The sequence below is a fragment of the Arctopsyche grandis genome, chromosome 8 (genome assembly GCF_051622035.1).
Source record: "Arctopsyche grandis isolate Sample6627 chromosome 8, ASM5162203v2, whole genome shotgun sequence".
NCBI lineage: Eukaryota > Metazoa > Arthropoda > Insecta > Trichoptera > Hydropsychidae > Arctopsyche > Arctopsyche grandis.
The window spans coordinates 2,777,823-2,798,282 of NC_135362.1; the positions used below are offsets into that span (position 1 = coordinate 2,777,823).

Sequence of the window (20,460 nt, forward strand, 5' to 3'; positions counted from 1 at the left end):
CATTTCAATATTATTTATATATATACACCGTGTTATATCCAGATTAGATACATACATACATTTATAGCGGATAATAATAAAATAAAATAAAAAATGCAATCACCATCTTTGTCATCGTTCTATTTACTTTGTAAGAATGTTTTTATTTATCTTGTATATATATATATATATATATATATATATATATAGCTATTATTTATAGTGTAGTAAATAACTAAAACTAAGTAAGTACTGTCCGTTACTTGAATAAAGTTGTCGGTTAAACATATATCAATATTTCTGTGCAGATTTCGAATATGAAATGATACGCACAGTATATATGTAGGAAAATGCTCGCCGTTTCGAAAGCGAGCTTTAAAATGCTTCAAACGAACGATTCCGTAGCTGTTTAAGATGGTCAGACTTTCATGTGGCAATTTTCAATATGATTGCCAATTGTTTTAAGAGCGAGGCTGATTTAAAATCTGTTTTTTTTTTTTAATTAAGTTGAAAATTAATATGAGAAATGCCACGAGCTTATCTCAAATTGAAATATTTATTGCAATCAATAAAGTAGACTGTGTTATATTATTTTTCCTAGTCATCTGCCGTGTCTTGAGATTAGGTATCGTCCGTCGGAAACATCCTATATATATAATAATACAATTGAAATAATAAATACATAGCTGCAATGACTAAGCGAGATATACTTGTTGCGGTACAAAACATAAAAAAAATAATACATAATTGTGTCACATACAATATATATTGTATATATAATATAGATGTACAATCACCTAATTTTCGAGTGGTTACATTTTCGTTGCTTCTTATACAAATGAAGAATAATATAAACCGAAACAAGAAATAAAACATACACACATCTATACATGTTTATATACAGCGTGTCTCGAAAGAGTCGTATATCTGATATAAAAGGGTCGGATGAGACTTTTCTGAGACGCAGTACATTTTCAATGTGGCCGACTTCAAAAGCGGGCCGTTACACTTCTTAGTGGACCATGAGTTTTAATTTAATACAAAAAAAATATATATGCAAGTGTTTTATTTATTTTTTTTGTCAGCAGCTGATTTTAAAAATATTGCACTATTGAAAAGTCGACCGTCGAAATGGTCAAAGTTTCATGTGCCGCATGTGAAAGATTTTCAGTATGAAAATAAAATAAAAATAATTCCGTCGGGCCTAAATTTAATATTTACAATTATTAATAAGGAAATGATATTGAAAAAAATGTATATTTTTAAAATCAGCTCGTATTGTTATTAAAACTTTTAGTACAAATACTACGTTAGACGCTATCACTTACATACTAAAAATTAGAAATTATACGTATATATATATATATATATATATTGATACTATAGTAGTATATAATTTACAATTGCCGAAACATTTACAATTTGTTTACTAATTAAAAAATAATATTTTTTTGCACATGACTCCCAAAAATAAAAGCATATTAATCTTAAAAAAAAAAAATTAATAATAAACATTACTAAAAATGTTTTAAAATTTTTTTCAAGGCCATTCTAATTTTATTTAAAAAAAAAAATCGGAGAATAGATTACAATTTATCCAATAATATATTGAATTCATTATATAAATTGACGTAGAAAACTGGCAAGTGAGGTTTTTTTTTTTAAATCGATTATTATCATTAATAATAATATATTTAGGCCACATGCTCGTTCAAAAATGCTGTTTGATTCTTTTGTATACAATAACACAGTTTTAATTAATAAATAAATAAATCTTAATTAAAAAAAAAAGATTTTTATACGAAAAATATCACAACATAGTAAAATTGTCATTGAATTAATACAAAAAAAAAGTCGATTAAATATAAATTAATAATAAAATGAAGGAATTAATAATCAGACGGTTCATTACATCACATCACATCGTTAAAGTAACTTGTTCAGTCGGTACGATTGACAAGAATTGTATAGGTTTTTTTTTTAAATAAAAAAGTATAAAGCTGCGCTTGTAGACCATTGGAGAAAATTGTAGCTTTGAATATACATAAAAGTACAATTTGCTCATAAGAAACAACACATAGAGAGACGATTTAAATACAATAGTGAGGTAAAAACTTGTTTAAGATTAAAAAAAAAATATCATATCAAATATCACATGAAAATATATTTAAAAGGAAGAATAAATAATAATAATATATAGGGCAGGAAATAAATTAAATTAAATATCGCAGATCTTGTTTTATGTAATCGTTGTATTTTTATACATATAATATAAATCTTTAGGCCTTATTGTTGTTTTTGTACATATTTCACACTTTGTGGATTTGTCCTATTTAACTTGTATATTGCACGCTCCCCACCGCTGTCCTTTGTCAAGAATCGGCATTGAAAGTTTCACTCTTATCGTGTGACCGCACACACGCCTGATTTTTTTTTAATTTTGAACATAAACAAACACGACGTAATAAAATTATAAAAATATGCAACACACATTCTTATTCGCATTTGAAAAAATGCTAACGACACATTATGAATTATGCAAATTTAATATAATTCAAGAATTGATTATAAGTGTCAAAAAAACAAAAAAAAAACATCAAAGGATATAAATGCCGAAATGTTCAACGTGAACTCCCACAGTTTGAGGAGTGTGCGACTTTTATTTTATTTATTTTTTAATAACACGTGTATCGAGGATAGCCGCGGCGTTAAAAGAATCGGTACCGAGGCAGAATAAAAAATAAAAAATAAAAAATAAAAAACCAAAAGCAGCAACAGTTCCGATGCATTGTTGTCGTATTGTGTTGGGTTAAATTGGTTGCGAGAGTAGTCGTCGGGAGAGTCCGGTCAGGCAGCCGTAAAAAAAAAAAACAATACCCATAAATGCGGTGAAACAAATGGCGACTTTTGGCCTGCGATACCTGTGCGAGAGAGACGGGCACAGCCTCTGCTAATTGCCGCTAAATGAATAATGACGCCGCGGATGGAACGGGCGCGCCTCCCTCCCCCGCGCCAGACGCACTTTTTTCCCTCTCGAGCTAAAAATACACTAAAAAAGTTACGGATTTGTGATCAAAATGGTGTATTGTAGTCTACGCAATGCTGCAAGGCAAGTTTGACGCCGACCCTAGCTGCACAATCGATGGTGAGACTCGATAAATAAAATAAAAAAAATCAGACGCTATACATTGCTAGTTTAGATTCCTCTTCAAATTTGGCAAATTACGTTTGCATAAAATACGTAAACAAGCCATGTTCCCCGCAATAGATATACTTAATAACCTCCCAGCCCAAAAATATACTACCAAAATTACATATTTGTGAACACAGTGGTGTATCGTAGTCTACGCAATGCTGCAAGGCAAGATTGACGCCGACCCTAGCTGCACAATCGACAGTGAGACTCATTAAATAAAATTAAAAAAAATCAGACGCTATACATTGCTAGTTTAGATTCCTCTTCAAATTCAGCAAATTAATTTTGCATAAAATATGTAGACAAGCCATATTCCCCGAAATAGATATACTTAATAACCTCCCAGCCCAAAACTACACTACCAAAATTACAGATTTGTGAACAAAGTGGTGTATCGTAGTCTACGCAATTCTGAAATGCAAGTTTGACGCCGACCCTACTAGCTGCACAATCTACGGTGACTCATTGAAAAAAAAAAATCAGACGCTATACATACATTGCTAGTTTAGATTCCTCTTCAAATTTGGCAAAATACGTGTACAAGCCATATTTCCCGCAATAATTATACTTAATAACCTCCCAGCCCAAAAATATACTACCAAAATTACAGATTTGTAAACAAAGTGGTGTATCGTAGTCTACGCAATGCTGAAATGCAAGTTTGACGCCGACCCTAGCTGCACAATCGATGACGAGACTCATTAAATAAAATAAAAAAATCAGATGCCATATATTGCTATGTAGTTTAGATTCCTCTTCAAATTTGGCAAATTAAGTTTGCATAAAATACGTAGACAAGCCATATTCCCCGCAATAGATATACTTAACAACCTCCCAGCCCAAAAATATACTAAAAAAATTACGGATTTGTGATCAAAGTGGTGTATCGTAGTCTATGCAATGCTGTAATGCGAGTTTGACACCGACTCTAGCTGCACAATTGACAGTGAGACTCATAATTTATTTTAAAAAATCAGAAGCTATATAAGGCAAATTAAGGTTCCTGTTCGAATTTGGCATATTATGTTTGCATAGAATAAGCAGAAAAGCCTTCTTATTTGCAACAGATATTCTTTCGTAATCAAATTCTATGTCTAAATCAAATGTTTTGGAGAAGTTTTGACACAACCTCTATTTGTATAATCAACGGTGAGATTCATAATATATCAAAAAAATTCAGCTATTAAATAGGGCTCTTCAAATTTTGTACACAAAACGTCGGTCAATCTATTTTTTCGCAACAGACGTACTCTTTTTAGCTCTCATTCTAAAAATACACTAAAAAAGTTACGAATCCGTGATCAATACTTTGAATTTTTGTCTGGGTAGTGGTATGCGGTAAGTTTAACGCCGACCTTAGCTGTACAATCGACGGTATATCAACTTTCAGAGTTCATCTAATTTCAACGGCAGGCGCAGATTTTTTCCTTCAGGTCTAAGAATAGACTTAAAATGTTTGTGGTTTGGGATTAAAAAGATGTATTATTGCATGGACAAAGATAGAGAGCAAGTTTGATACCGACCCTAGCTGTACGGTCGACGAAATGGAAACAAATTTTGAATCTATGGTAAATTTGTATGCGCTCATTTGGATGATGACCGACAGTTGTTCATCATATAAAGTGGGTTGAAAGTAAGATAGAAAGAAAAGGAAACCAATCAAGTATTCATACTATGAATTGAATCCCCCCAACTCATTTTCATCTCTCGATGTTTGAAACCTGACGAAAATTTTCATCGGAAAAACTTGGAAACAATGCGCGGAAAATTTCATCAACCCTAGCATGAAATTCAAATTCCAGACAAATTAATATTTATTTATGTATTATCATAATCAATAAATGGCGTTTCAGGTGAAAATTTGAAAATGAAATTTGTGCGATCCGACATTTTATCGCAAATAAACAGTGGAGGTGAAATTACCATTTATGTATAATCAGAATTAAATCGTAAACGCTCGAATTTAATTGAAATTTAGAATTATTAAATAAATCACATGCTTCTTATAGTCCACCCGCTGTCGGAAAGCACTTTTAAGGCCAATTTTTCGTTTTTGCTAATATTTATCCTGTATGATTTCGCTACAGTCGATAAGACGTTTTTACACTCCAATATAAAAAGTGATAACACTTAATACTACCATAGTTGGTCCGCTGTAGAAAGCCGCGAAATACTATTGGTTGAGAGGTGGTGTAAGGGACAGCATGTACATCTTTTTTAAGTGTATTCCTACAGCGGACCAATTATAGTAGCAGTTTTTTTAAGTGTAACATATTGAAATGTAAAAACTGCTTAACGACTGCAGCGAAATCATACAGGATTAGTATTAGCAAAAACAAAAAATTGGCCTTAGTATTAAAAAGTGTCTCCCTACAGCGGACCAACTATAGTAGTAGTTTTTTAGAGGTTGACCCATTTTATATTGGAGTGTTAAAACTTCTTAACGACTGTAGCGAAATCACACAGGATTAGTATTAGAAAGAACGAAAATTTGGCCTTAAAAGTGTCTCCCTACAGCGGACCAACTATAGTAGTGGTTGACACATTTTATATTGGAGTGTTAAAACTTCTTAACGACTGCAGCGAAATCATACATGATTAGTATTAGCAAAAACGAAAAATTGGCCTATGCGAATGAATTTACCCACAGACGAACTAACAGTTGGTTTCAGATCAGTATATGTTTTAAAGCATCAACCCGGACAGAGCCCGGGCAACGCCTGGTGACTCAATTTTAGTCAATTAGTAAAAAAAATCAACATCCCAACCTCCGCTTCGATATAAAAATGGTTTTTCCCTCTCCATTAGGTACTAAACTACACCTACACCCATTAAAGCATTTGAGCTAATCAATACCAAATGAATAATCGTTAAAGATGACAGCTTCGAAAATTATAGTAGACATTTGCCTTTCTACGTATATATTCGAGCATATTCAAAAATTTGCCTAATTTATTGACCCAACCCACGCGCTGGAATATTACTCTGCGAGAGGTAAGGAAAAAATGTTTCGGAATTTTTTCCTATGTATGTATGTAGTACAGTACATACAAGGTTAACCTATCGGAACTTTGCATTATGTGGGCCACGACTTGGTGCAAAATATCCGTCGTTAAAAAGTAACGGGGTTGGTTGGAATTAGTGGTGTATAGTTTGCGAGAGCATGATGGGTGTGCGAGGTGGGTTGCCGGTACATTTGACCCCCTCAGGCTGGGTCTTATCGTCTCGAGTCAGTGGGTAGGAAACCATAATTCGGAGGTCGTTCAATGGGGCATGGAGAGGACCCTCGTGGTAGATGGTCCGCATTTTAGCGACAATTAACTCTTCGTTTGCCCAATGGCACAAGTGGTGATCGTCGTAGTTCAAACTGTCGACATCGGAGATGTTCCAGAAGGATCCACGACCCAAGAGAAGGAAGGACCCAAGACGTTTCGTGCAACTCTATTTGTATGGGTCGGATTATTTTTGCAGAATTATTGCTGTGTATGTGTGGATTGGTTCTTTTTTGCAAAACTACGCCAGTTTGGACTACGAGAGGGTTTAACGCCTACGAGCGAGGTTTCGTGCAAATGTTTTTGTTCAATTTCAAATTTTTTTGTCAATTATATGGGTTGGATCCTTTATGCAGAAATACGTCAGTTTGAAATATTAAATGTAATAAAAGAAAAAGTAGAATGTCAAAGCGAGTTTATAGTTTGGTGTTTTCGTCTAATTATATGTACATTAACCGTTTGTATGGGTTGGATCTTATTTGCAGAAATACATCAGTTTGAGCAACAAAAGAGTAGAAATGCTACGAGCCATATTTCATGCAATTGTTTTCGTACAATTTCAACGCGAATCAATAATTTGGTGTCTTCGTCTAATTATACATTAACCGTTTGTATGGGTTGGATCCTCTTTGCAGAAATACGTCAGTCTGAGCAACAAAAGAGTAGAAATGCTACGAGCGATATTTCATGCAGTTGTTTTCGTACAATGTCAACGCGAATCAATAGTTTGGTGTCTTCGTCTAACTATACATACATTTACCGTGTGTATGGGTTGGATCCTTGCTGCAGAAATGTGTCAATCTGAACCACCAGAGTAGAAATTCTACGACCGATGTTTCACGCAATTATTTTTGTACAATTTCAAAGCGAATTACTAGTTTGGTGTCTTCGTCTTATTATACATTAACCGTTTAAATGGATTGGATCCTTTTTGCAGAAATACGTCAGCCTGAACAACAAAGGAGTGGAAGTGCAACGAGTGATATTTTATGTAACTGTTTTTGTACAACGTCAAAGCGAGTCAATAGTTTGGTGTTTCGTCTGATCAAATGTTCGTATGAGTTGGATCTTTATTGCAGAATAATTGCTCCGTTTGTGTGGGTGGATTGGATTCTTTATGCAGAAATACGTTAGTTAGAAACACAAAAAGGACGAACTCGAATGGCAAAGAAAGTTTAATTGTTTGCTGTTCTTGTCTTAACAAATATTTCTCTGTTTGTGTCAGCAATAATAATAATTGATCATTGTGGGTTGGATCCTTTGTGCAGATTTACGACAATTTGAATTGCAAAAGGATGAAACTCGCGCGAGTAATGGTTCGTGCAATTTTTTTTTTCGCCTTCATTTCTCTTTCGCTCTAGTTAAATATTGCTCTCTGTGTGTGGGTTGAATCTTTTTTGCAGAATTAATAAGAGTAATCGAATTTGATGAATCTAGAATTATTTAATTTAAATAAAAACCTTTTCTTTCTCATTGCTCGAATACGGTTTGGACAGCGTGGACAAACTTCGGCACAGCGTGGACGACCACACCAAAAAATAAGAAAAACCGGGAAAAGAGCGAAACCATGGGAAATGAGAGGGGGGGGGGGGGGGCGCGAAAACGCGAACGCACGCAAATACGGCAGGAATCGGCTTTATTGACTTAATCGGTTAATAGAATCAACCGCTCACTCAAATCAATATTTGAGGGGTGGGGGAGCGGAGAAAATTCGTAGGGAGAGAAGGGAGCGAGACGAGAGAGAGAAAAACACCTGTATCACGTTACGACGCGTCGAAATCGTCAAAAATCAATATTTATTTTTATTATTTCCCTCCCCCCCCTCCTCCGAAACTTTTCCGGACGATCGATAGGCGTCTTTTCCGGAAAAACCGGTCGACAAGTTTGATGTAATAGGTTTGCTTATACGGCAGTCCGTGTTCACACGTGCAAACTGTGAAGTGTAACGCAAAAGGGCGTAATATTGGGAATTACTACTGCGTCACAATACTACGCGGATTATCAAACTGTGTTCCGCGAAAGACCTAAGGATGTCGTTCCCCTCCCCTCAGCCCCAGTTGAGGGATTGATCTTAGAATTAAGATTTTTTCTTAATTTCGTGATAGATTTGACAATTTATGTCTGTCTTTGAACATTTTTGACACCTGGCTTCCATCTGTCATTAAAAAAAAAACAAACAAATCGAAAGTTTCAATTCGAACTTCTAGGGCTTTGGACTTTTCAACATTCTGGCTCATTTTTTAGAGCGGTTTGCCAGTTATGAAATAATATATATATAAAATAACGGAAGGAATGTGTGTGGGTATGTTTGTATGTGGGTATGTGGAGTGCATCCAACAGGAATTGACATTTCAAAAAAACAAATATTAGAATCAATGTGAAATTTTAGGTGTAAGAATATGATTACGACTTCTGTATTTCGGTTAAGACTCGGTTCGGTTCTGGCTTCAGTTCTACAATTGTTGTTATTATACATATAATTTTATTTTAGTTTATTTAGTTTGTGTGGGTGTATTTTAGTTTGTAGGGTGTGGTTTATGTATCAATTCCTATCCAAAACCACCCGTTGAAATATCAACTGGCATAAAACTAGTAATATATGTAAAAACGGAAGGATGTGTGTATGGGTGGGTATGTGGTAAATGCATCGACAAGTTGACAATAGGATAACCTATAAAGTCAACATAACATTAATTATTCAATTGTGCCCCACACATATACCATTTTTTTAAAATAAAGCTTTTAGTAAATTGATCAAAATTAGTAAATCATCGATCACCAAATATGTATTGTTTATATATTGACTTATTTTTTTGTTATTATAAGCCGCGGCGCATTTTTTTTTAAATTATTTTACGATATTAACAGATGGTGGAAGGTGAAATTGCAAGTTTTGCCAGTATTTGTTAAAAATATATATAAGAAGTAACAGCGCGATTGAGGCTTAAATTTGGAAAAAAATGTTCCGCAGCCGAAAAAAGTTAAAAAATCGCAGCATAGCATCAGACGTGTGCGCGGGTAATATTTTGATTTACATTCTATTTTCCATTTTAACGGTCGCTAATAAAGCGTTCACTTTAAAGACAGAGCGTAAAAAAAATGATTGAATCGCGTCATAACGAGCTTTGGGCGGCTGGCTAGGGGTGCACGGGGTTGAAATACACATATCGCGAGCTTTCGTATCATTAACGCCCTCTGGCGAGAGAGGGGAGTTTGGGGTCGGGATTTTACAGCGCACACGCACGAGCGTTTAATACATTTTAACGCCTTTTCGTTCGTCGATTACGGTGGTAAATTATTATTTTAAACGCGTACACGAATCAACTTTACACGAAAGTCGGGGCTCGTTTGTACACACTTTAGTTTTATGTCGGATCGTATGTAGGCGACGATTGAAATCAGACCGAGTGCTGGAAGGGTTGACGTGGGAAGTTTGATGTCTTAAGTCTCCCGACAGATTGTCGGAAGTCGGACTAAATTCAGGTCTATATTAACAGTCGTTTAATTGGGTCTTAGCATTCCTCCTTCATATTTATAGGATCTGATGACGTTCGACGACAATATATTGAAGTTGGATGTTGACCTAAAATCTTTTCTAAATTGAACGGTTGAAATTTTTGAAACAGTCGTCTGATTGTATGAATAAACAGATAAACAGTTTAATTGAATTAAGTCTTAGATTTCCACCCTCACGTTTTACGATAGTATAGTGGTTTGAATATGCGCCGACAAATTGTCGGAAGTTGACTTTTTTCTAAATTAGACGAATATGGTTGCAAATTTTAAAGTCGTTAAATTTTACTCCAAAAAATTGTCGAAAGTCTGACTAAATTGAGGTCTAACTTAACAGTTTAATTGAATTAAGTCTTAGATTTTCGTTCTCCCGTTTTCCGATAGTATAGTGGTTTGAATATACGCCGACAAATTGTCGGAAGTTGATCCAACTTTTTTTCTAAATTAAACGAATATGGTTGCAAATTTTAAAGTCGTTAAATTTTACTCCAAAAAAATTGTCGAAAGTCGGACAAATTTTAAGTCTAAATAAACAGTTTAATTGAATTAAGTCTTAGATTTTCGACCTCACGTTTTACGATAGGATAGTGGTTTGAATACGCGCCGACAAAATGTCGGAAATCGGAGACAGTCAAAGATAGAACAAATTGAAGAAAACAAATTTGAAACAACTGATAAAAAGTAACATGCTCAATAGCAAATGCTCAAAAAATACTCGGTTTGATCGTAGGATTATTTTTTGATTTTTTTTAGTTTTATGATTTTTTTTTTTATTCTATATTAAATCAAATAGAGTATTTAAAGAGCATTTCAATTCGGATGTGCTACCAGTTTATCGCTAGCTTTAATAAACGTTTCTATTCACGCCGACAAATTGTCGGAAGTCAGACAACATGAAAATCTCAACCATTTGTATCATCTGTTGAAGCAAATACGAACATTTCGATCGATTGCAAATTTTCCAACTCTTAGATTTGTTTCTATTCTATTCATACTCTTAGATACTTGAAATTTATTTAAAAGATGAGGAACGAAACTTTGGGGCACTTGTTTCGAAAGGAAGTATTGTTTGGTTACACCGCAGATTAACCTACTCACATTTACTAACTTTGACGTATAAATTTAACCAAGTTCACCAAGAAAATCATCAGTAGACAGAACTTTTTCCCACACACCTACCGAAAGACTGAATGCTTTTTAAAGTTATAATCAAACATGTCCAAAATTGCAAACACTAACGAACTTGGATGGCTATGATGTAAGCCATTACTAATTATATTAAAAAAAAGTTTCGGGACATATGTACTTATTTTAATACAAAGATGTTGGATATGAATTATAAATTTTGAGCGATTTGAAAATAATGAATATAAGGTATCTTTATATTGAGCTGTGGCAATAGCAAAGTGGGTATCAATAACAGTGAGCTGGGATTATTGGGGAGGTAAGCCGATTTGGGAAGTTCCTTAAATGTCGGATAATAAGGTAAGCGATACACGAGGTCACACAATACCTCAAAAATATTATAGTTGTAATTGCATTACCTCCAAAAGAAAGAACAAAACACATATTACTTTTGGAGTAACCTTTGTTCCAAGAACAGTTCTCGACGATACGGCACACACAATATAGACGCGACAGTGATATATAGGTGTTAATGGAATCGATATTTCTCATTGGGGAAACAAAAAAAAAGGAAAAAAAAAAAAACCAGCTACGGATCATCGAGGCTCAGGAGTGAAGATGTTCGGCACGCGAGCCAGAATAAGCTGTGAATTCGCGCTCGTAAAACAACATTCTTATAATGTCGAGGGAGTCTGCGAGCAAGAAAGAGATGAGATGAGATGGGAAACGCACGATTCTTACCAAACATTCGCACTGTGATGGAAGAACAACAAAGACCCAGGTTCTCTCTCCTCCGATAGGAAAGAATGCAGTCGTAAAACTGTGGGGAGAAGTGGGAGGGGGACTTTGCCGAAGACGACAAAGGGGAAAAAATGAGAAAGTTCCAGACTGTGTGCTGTGAAAAAAATTATCCGATCTTAAGTCGGTAGGTGGAGGAGCGACTTTTAGATGTCAAGGTTGGGTTAGGTTTGAGCTCAGTTCGCAAATTCTGCCAAAACGTTGGCTCCAAACGAGTTCGACTTGTTTCAGACCCAAATTGATTGAAATGTTTCAGCTGTAGTTGGTATATTGCCGGAATATTTCGAACAATGTCACATTTCAAAATACTGTCAGGGGAAACGGGGGGGTGGGGGTGGGGTGGTATATTATGCTAAAAAGATTAAAATGTTTTCAGAAGGAATTCTAATTCGGTCGATCCATTAGTTTGTTATGGTTTTGTACGCGTTTAGAAACGCACGCAAGCCCCAAGGAACGGGAAATTCGGCGAGTCCAACACGAAACTTTTTATCACGAAGCGATCATACGAAAGATCTTCCGATATTAAACTGTCCAACTTTTTGCAGAATAACTGCCAGTAAGAAAATGTGTTATATGGGGGACTTTCATGTTATTAAGGGGGGGGGGGAGGGGGATTACTATATATCAAATAATAAAATCGTACAAATACTTATTTTTTGGACAAAACTTGAACATGCGGCGCATTTTTATAGTGAATGAATAATTTCTGCTTAAATTTGAAGTCTAGTTGCGTAAAATGTACATGCTATCATCGCATTCTCCCACACTCGACTCGCGATGACCAATTACATTTCGTCTCAGTTTCAAGGTCAATAAATACAGCATTGTTTGCGTATAGCGGTCGGCAGAATTTGACGTTTATTTTTAATTCTTGTAATAGCAGTGCCTGGGGGGGTAGGAATAGGAAATGTCCCGGTTTGGATATTAATAAATCTGGCAGCCCTATTCTCACAAACATCGTTTTCAATTTTAGCAAGAAAACCGGACAAGTGTCAGACGCCTTTACAAAGAGGACTTGTATGGTGAAACCCAGACGTCTGGTAGCCCTAGGTATGGGGTTAAAATTGCACATTGACCTATCGACAGTAAACCCACGAACGTGGCACTGTGAAAAGGGACACGTGGAGGGGAAAGGAAGCAGGGAAGGGGAGGAGAGAACCACACGCGGAATGGTGTGCGTCCGGCCTAATGGCGTTCGGTGTGCCGAGGTGTCATGAATTAAAAAGAGCCGTAAAGATAAGGAGCGTGCAAGAGGGACCCAAAACGAGACAGACCCACAAGTGCGAAAGAGAGGACCACAACATCGCTAAAAGCATTCCTCAGTTTTGAAATTTGGCACCCGCGTTACGGAAGTGCCCAGATAATAGGAGAGTTCTCTCGGTCAATGGCGACTCTTCTTCTTTTCGTGATCTTTACTCTTTTTTTTCCGGCCCCCTCTTCCACTTCTTTTTATTATGCGTTTCGGTCTGTTATCGATAATCTGTTGTGGTCTATGGCGGACGGGACCGTGTCGGCCATTCCCCGTTGTTTCGCCGCTGTGGAGGGGGGAGATGGCCGAACAGGTAAACGCGGTCGTAAACAAGCGAATGACGTCCATAATCGCACACGCCGACACGACTAGAGATTCTCTACGAGCTGGTGACGTAAATATGTCGAAAAATTCGCCCCCAGCTACTTCACTAGCACCACGTCCACGAGATGACTATATTTCTCGAGCGATGAAAGAAAGAAAAAACCAGCCATGTAATTTGTACACTACAGAAGTGAAACCTCATTGGGCAAAATCTACATACACACCGCCGGTCGGCGTTTTGATAACAAGTCCATGGGCCTGAAAAACGCCGTTAGGCGTTGTATTTTGAGCATGCACAAAGTAAACAAGAATACTGCCTGCTAAGCCTTTCCAGGTAGCATTGAAAAAAAAATGCATTGAACATGGGTCGTGTAATCCGTATCAACGTTTATAAAGATTGGTTTATATCGGAATCCCTGAATTTATAACCATAGCAGAATTTCCCGATGGAAATCCCTAACTGCCGGGTATTTTAGATTGTGGCTTGGCATTTAGATTGTCAGCATTACATTTTAACAACAATGAAGATGGAACTGGTTTCGGAAGAATACATTCATTAAGACTTATTTTGTTTATTTTATATCGTTGCAAGATATATTAGAGAGTAACACACCTTTACTGAACACAAAATCCTCGGCGGTAGTTATATTGGGTTTGTTTGGATTAGCTACAATTTTTGTACCTGCTTTCTATTGGATTTCTAAATAATTCTAGTTGGAAATGTTGGCGAAATTTTCAGCGTTCAACAGAAAATACGTCAGCACTCAAAAGGGTTAAGAAACAGGTTAGGTTTGTGAAGTAAAACTTAGCCGCCTAATGTGCGCGCGATCTACTTGGCGCATGACGCTATTCCTGACATCGAGTATGTACTTGTATGATGTGAATTTGAAATTTGAAATCAACTTGTCATCTGCAGTATATTTTTTTAGCTCAAAATACAAACTTAACTTAGCTATCTACATACTTTAAAGGCATAACGCAAGCAATGGAACAGTGGTCAGCATTAGCACGCAAGTACGTGGCTTGCATGATCAAATAATTAATAACCTATTGTATAAGCCACTTTAGAGTCGTAAAACTTTTAAAGTTCCGGCCGTAACTCAAGAGTGTCGCTAATTGAAGCGAAAAGATAAAGAACAATAAATAAAATCCGTGCGCGAAGGGAACAACCGTTAACACTTTTACGACCGGCCCACGCGAATCCGAGCCGAGCGCACACGATCTACTCGTTTTTGCGTCCTTCACCATCGAACAATACGCGAGAATCATTCCTATTGTATTTTTAGAAGATTAAAACGCCGAAAAATAAAGAAGTGGCGTGGGGTGGGGGAATGAGAAGTGCTGCTGAAATTTATAAACGTTGCGTAAAAAGATAGGGAACCCAAAGCAAAGAAAAAAAAAAGAGAAAGAAGTGAAGTGTGCGCGACCGTAGAGATCAGAGGTTCTATTTCGGTAACATCAAAGACCGGGCCGCGTCAATTAAGATGGCACGGGATCAGAGAGCGGGACCGGGAAGCGCCGGGCGAGGGGAGAGGTTGAAGCCTTTCCCGCGGGACTTCCCCTGGATATTTCTGGCATATTACACGCGTCGATACCTACCAGGCGCGAGACTACACACGCTACTGACAAACTTTAGAGTGATTGAGTGTTCAGTCTTGGGTCGTCACTAATCGACTTGGAAAGCTGACTAATCTTCGAAATGAACTGGAATATACTTCTGAAGCCTCGAGTGTATACGCTTTTTGGTCAATTTAAGACCAATAAGCGAAATGCAAGCCCGATTCGTGATAGTTGTCAAAAAAAGAAGTTGAAGCACTTGACTAGTTTGGCTCCAGAATATGCTTGAGATTTTTGAACAGAAATTCATTGGAAGATGTACATATAAGACTCAAAAACATCTGGATTGTGAAGTACAAAATCTAAAATCCAATAACCTAGTTTGGACTTGTCATGGAATGTCTTTTTTTCTAATTAGTTGTTATTAAAATCTGGATTAAGGTAATGCTACAAAAGTTTGCAAATAACTTCACATTATATACAAAACAGTACTCGGTACTTTGATCAAGAAGTTTAGAGCCCATTAATTCTATGACATATTCTGGACTGTCCTAATTTGAATATAGTTGTTCGTATTCACACTTGAGCTAGGGATGTGAAAAGGGTTTGGTATACAGTCATTTAGTATCCACTTTGATCATGGATCCAAAGACAGAAGTTTAGAACCATCAATTTATACATGGTCAGGTGTCTTTACATAATTATAGGTGTTCTTATTCACAATTGAGCTAAGAATGTGATTTTGGAAAAGTATCCAGAAGGTTTGATATACAGTAATTTAGTATCCACTTTGATCATGGATCCAAAGACAGATGTTTAGAACACTCAATTTCTAAATGGTCAGGTGTGTCTTGAATTGATTCTAGATATTCTTATTCACACTTGAGCTAAGGATGTGATGTTAGAAATGTATAGAGGATTTAGTACACGGTAATTAAGTTTCCACTTTGATCGTGGATCCAAAGACAGAAGTTTAGAATCATTAATTTCTACATGGTCAGGTGTATTGACTTAATTCTGGGTGTTCTTATTGATATTTGAGCTAAATGTGATGTTACAAAAGTTTCCAGAGGATTTGGTACACAGTACTTGAGAATCCATTGTGATCCTAAAATCCAAGTTTTAGAATATTCAAATTCCGTGACATGTTTTGGAATTTCGTGAGATCTTGGTTTTTGTCAAATAAATTCAACACAACGAGAGATTACAGATATTCGTAAAGCTTTGATCACGAGTCTATACATCAGGAGTAACCCAAGATGTGTCCCTCGAGGTTCGGAGATTTAAAGACCCTTGATTTATAATCGCAACGTCGGGTGTAAATTTTAAACGTTATCGCATAAATAATTTGGAGCAACACATTGCATATGTAAAAAAATCGCGAAATAGACATTCTAAATTCGATTTATACAGACCTGTCGAAACAGGTAGTATAAATCTGCATAATGAAATAAACCTATCGCTTACGAGAGCATGAAATATTAGTTGTTCTTCTGCGTCCGCGAATAGTTCTGACGAGATAATTAGCAATATTAAATTATACATCTATTTCGGCGATTCCCAACCGGAGGTATGTAAACAGTATTAATAATGGTGGAAAATAAACATAAATAACATTGATTGATTGTTGTTGTCTCTGACAAACGTTGAATGCGACGGTTTGCTGTGTCTATTCCTGTATCTCGAATAAATCGGAAAAAAATTAATTTAATAGAATATGGGGGGGGGGGGTGGTGAGGGCTTATATAATTACAAAAAAAAACTATGACGGGTAATTTTTTTTAAAATTGGGCTACAAAAAAGGTTGGAAACCGCCGACCTATTTTTCAAAATCGAACTAGTGTTTTTTCTTTTGTTATTTTTAAGGTGTGAAAAAAATGTGTATATTTATTTTTTTGCGAATATCCCACGCGAACTTGATGCGATCATGTTTAAAATGTCAGTAATGAAATGAAAATTACATAAACGATGCGCATACAATAATTAATTATCGGTCAGAAATAGAATTTACAATAAAAAGTGACACATAGTATAAAAAAGTTCAAAAAACTAATAAAAAATACTAAAAATATTGTTTTATCCATTATGGCATATCTTGCGCGCATACTAATTTACATGAATATTTTAGCAATATTTATACAATAATACCATATCGTATTATAAAATCAGCCGGTTTTTTACGGCATTTAATTTTTGTCAATTGCATTTATATTGTAAAATAACGATCGAACCAAGCGATAACAGAATTAATAATACGGGAGCGAAATTTCACGAAAGACCACATTGAAAATTAAGCAAATCCTTGCTGAGATTTGGAAATTATTCACCATAGAAGACACACAAGAAGGTTCTGGTGCTTAAATTTTACACTTCATATGATAAAATATCAAATATGGACCTAGTTAAATTGATATATCAAGAAACTGTCGCGGAAATTATATCGCTGGCACTTCTAGAGATGTAACTTTGGAAAAGTTTGGGTATGCTGATGGGGCCCAAGGGATCATATTTTTTACAATATTGTTGAAACTGCGTGTTTGAAATGAATACAAAAACGGTGGAGAATTAGTTACATATATCTGATCTCTAGACATGGTCCTGGTATATCAAAATTGGATCAGTATGCTCATCCTGCGAAATGCAAAGTTCCTTGGTTACTGTCTTTCTTACTTGGTTAAGTCTTTTTGCTTCTACGATGCAATTTCAGTATTTTGATCTATAGTTCATGGGTAGATATTTCATGGGTCACGGCCACAGGTAAATTGCTGCTATTTGACAAGTTTAAATCAAATCTTCAATGGTTCAGGAGGTCAATGGATGTTGTATATGTAGGTAGAAGTGGTTGAATTTGAAGCCAGATTCTAACGAATAGGACATTGTCTTTGAAACTTTGTTGTATTACACAATTGGTCAAAAATTAGAGAGCCATGATGATTTGAGTGATTAAATCAGTGTTGACGGGGTCAAGGCGATACCGATTTATACCGGATTGACACGATGCGAATAGCTTTGACCAAGTAGCTTGGACGAGTAACTTGGCTGCCCGAAACGTTAAAAAACAGTTGGTTCACATATTGCCACGCTGTAAGTAGTCCAAGCTACTCGCATCGTGTCAACCCAGTATAAATGCCATTTCATTAGAAGTTTCACAAAAATGATTTACAACAGTGAAATTTTACCGTGGCGCAACAATAAATGAAGTTTTGTGATCATGAAAAAATTTGACATCGAGATTTTGATGTCAAATTTAGTAGTCAAGTAGTCAAGTCGTATTTTTATACTTTCATACCGGGTTGACACGATGTGAGTAGATTGGACCAAGTAGCTCGGACGTCCAAAACGTAAAAAAAACGGTTGAATCACGTCCAAGTTACTCGCATCGTGTCAACGCGATATTAACCGATTATTGACCTTACTTGAGAAGTACTTACATTACAATTTGACTTTCACTCTCTCAAATTTGTGCAAAAACAGGAATTTAATAAAATACGAAGGTATATCTATGTATAAAATTATTTTTTTAAATTGAAATTTTTTGATAGTATGAAAATGTCCGATGTTTGTTTTTTAAAGTGTACAGAAATTTGTAGGCAAAAACCAATAAAAGAAGACCTAATATTTATCGCCAACTACTACAACATAATGTGTATGTAAATATTATGCAAAATTAAATTAATAATTCACAATAATAACGACCGAGCCGCGTCATGTTCCGAGCGCCATTTTGGTTGATCGAGTGCGACTGTCATTCGCTAATGTTTTTTAACCTAAAAATATTGACGCGTATTCCTTTCAATTTTGCATGCTTAATTAATAACGAAGAAAATATGCGTGAATTTCTAAAGAAAAAAAAACATACAAAATATTCTCAAGCATATCCGCATAGTATTAATGAAAACGCGCGATCCAAGAATGACAATAAAAATTTCAGAATAATATAATAATAGAGTGGTAAATTTTAAAACGAGCCTAACGAATTGAATTATGCTTGGAATGACGCGTCCCAAAATCCCGCATAAAATTACAATGATTGATTAAGCGATGAGCCGCGTGTGAACCGAGCTTTACAATCGCACCGAAAGTAAAATGCGACTCCATAACCTCAAAATACTGTACGTGTGTATTATAATAATTGAAATTTAATTACGCTCGTGTGAAAATAATTTGGGCTGCGTGTGTACTAGGCCTAATTTGCTAAGGCCGGTTCCACACACGATCGAGCGGCCGATAACAATTAATTAATTTTGCACGTCAGAACTTATGATGAGTGCACACGCAATAATCGGGAACGAACTGATAACGGCGATGTGCAGTTTAGTTCAAAAAGGTTCGATGTAACGAAATGTTTTGCACCAATTGCACGGTTCGACATGCTTCTTTTGCGCATGCGCTTTATTCAAGACATCACATATTGTACAACGTTTTGTTTATTTGCAATAACTATTTCTGACAATTGTTGAAAAGAAAAATAAAAATTGATCAAGGATAGATTTTTAACCTACCTACTGATAGGTTACTGAAAATAAAATGTTATAGGCGCGTTTAAACAATTAAAATGTGACATAGCGAATAAACGATTAGAACAGTGATGAAAAATAAATGCGCCAATGTGGACGATAGACGTCACCTAGAAAGATTATGGAGTATTTTCAAACGTGTCTATTACGATTATTTTTCACCATCGTAATGGCGGACTTGATTTCCATAAACATTGATGACCAAACCGAGCAAAATGGCATATTTTGAAAACGATCGGAAGAGTGTGGAAAAGAGCCCAAATTTTGTCACGACGATAAAATCGTTAGTGAAGTAAGAAGAGGCTAGTAATAAAAATGAGTCAAAATCACAAAACTTTACCTATACATTTAAATCAACATGAGGCCTACTTACTGCTACAATCATCATTAATATGACGTCACAACTTCAACTTCTTCTACAGAGTCAAAATCTTGGCTCACACGATTGAGTCTTCGTACGTGACATCTTAAGCCTCAACACAAGGCATCGCTTAGGTCTCAAATTGCCAAAACCGAACCGTGCGAATATTGTTCTGAAGTGCCGTCCGACACGCAATCGACATGGCATCTGACAGCAATTCTTTTTCCATTTTCATTCTAGCCTTCAGATCCCCAGAGTCATAAGTACGTACGAGTTTTAACCCCTCGTCCAGGTATAATGCACGTGTGTGTGTGTGTGTGTGTGAGTGTGGGTTTTTAAGCATTTCAACGACGCAAAAATCTAGAAAGGGACAAGTTTGCACAATCTGGCTTATCTGCACGGGATCGTACATTTCCATATCGACCGTTTAATTAGTTTTCATTGTTGTAAGAGTGGTTTGTAGATTTTTTTTTTATCATGCTCGGCCAACACTCGACGCCACTGACCGTGCAGACGTGGCCAACTTGCTATCCTAAGCTAAATATTTTTAATATACAGTATACTCCCGA

At 35.9% G+C, this 20,460-nt stretch overlaps 1 long non-coding RNA gene across 1 annotated transcript; it reads right to left on the bottom strand.

Annotated features, from left to right (window-relative positions):
* Positions 1–16,876: 16,876 nt before the first annotated feature.
* Positions 16,877–20,038, bottom strand: LOC143916218 (uncharacterized). Its single transcript, XR_013260951.1, has 3 exons — positions 19,942–20,038; positions 18,388–19,902; positions 16,877–18,114 (listed from the first exon to the last, which is right to left on the bottom strand). It is a non-coding gene; the product is annotated as an uncharacterized LOC143916218 (long non-coding RNA).
* Between the last annotated feature and the right edge of the window lie 422 nt (positions 20,039–20,460).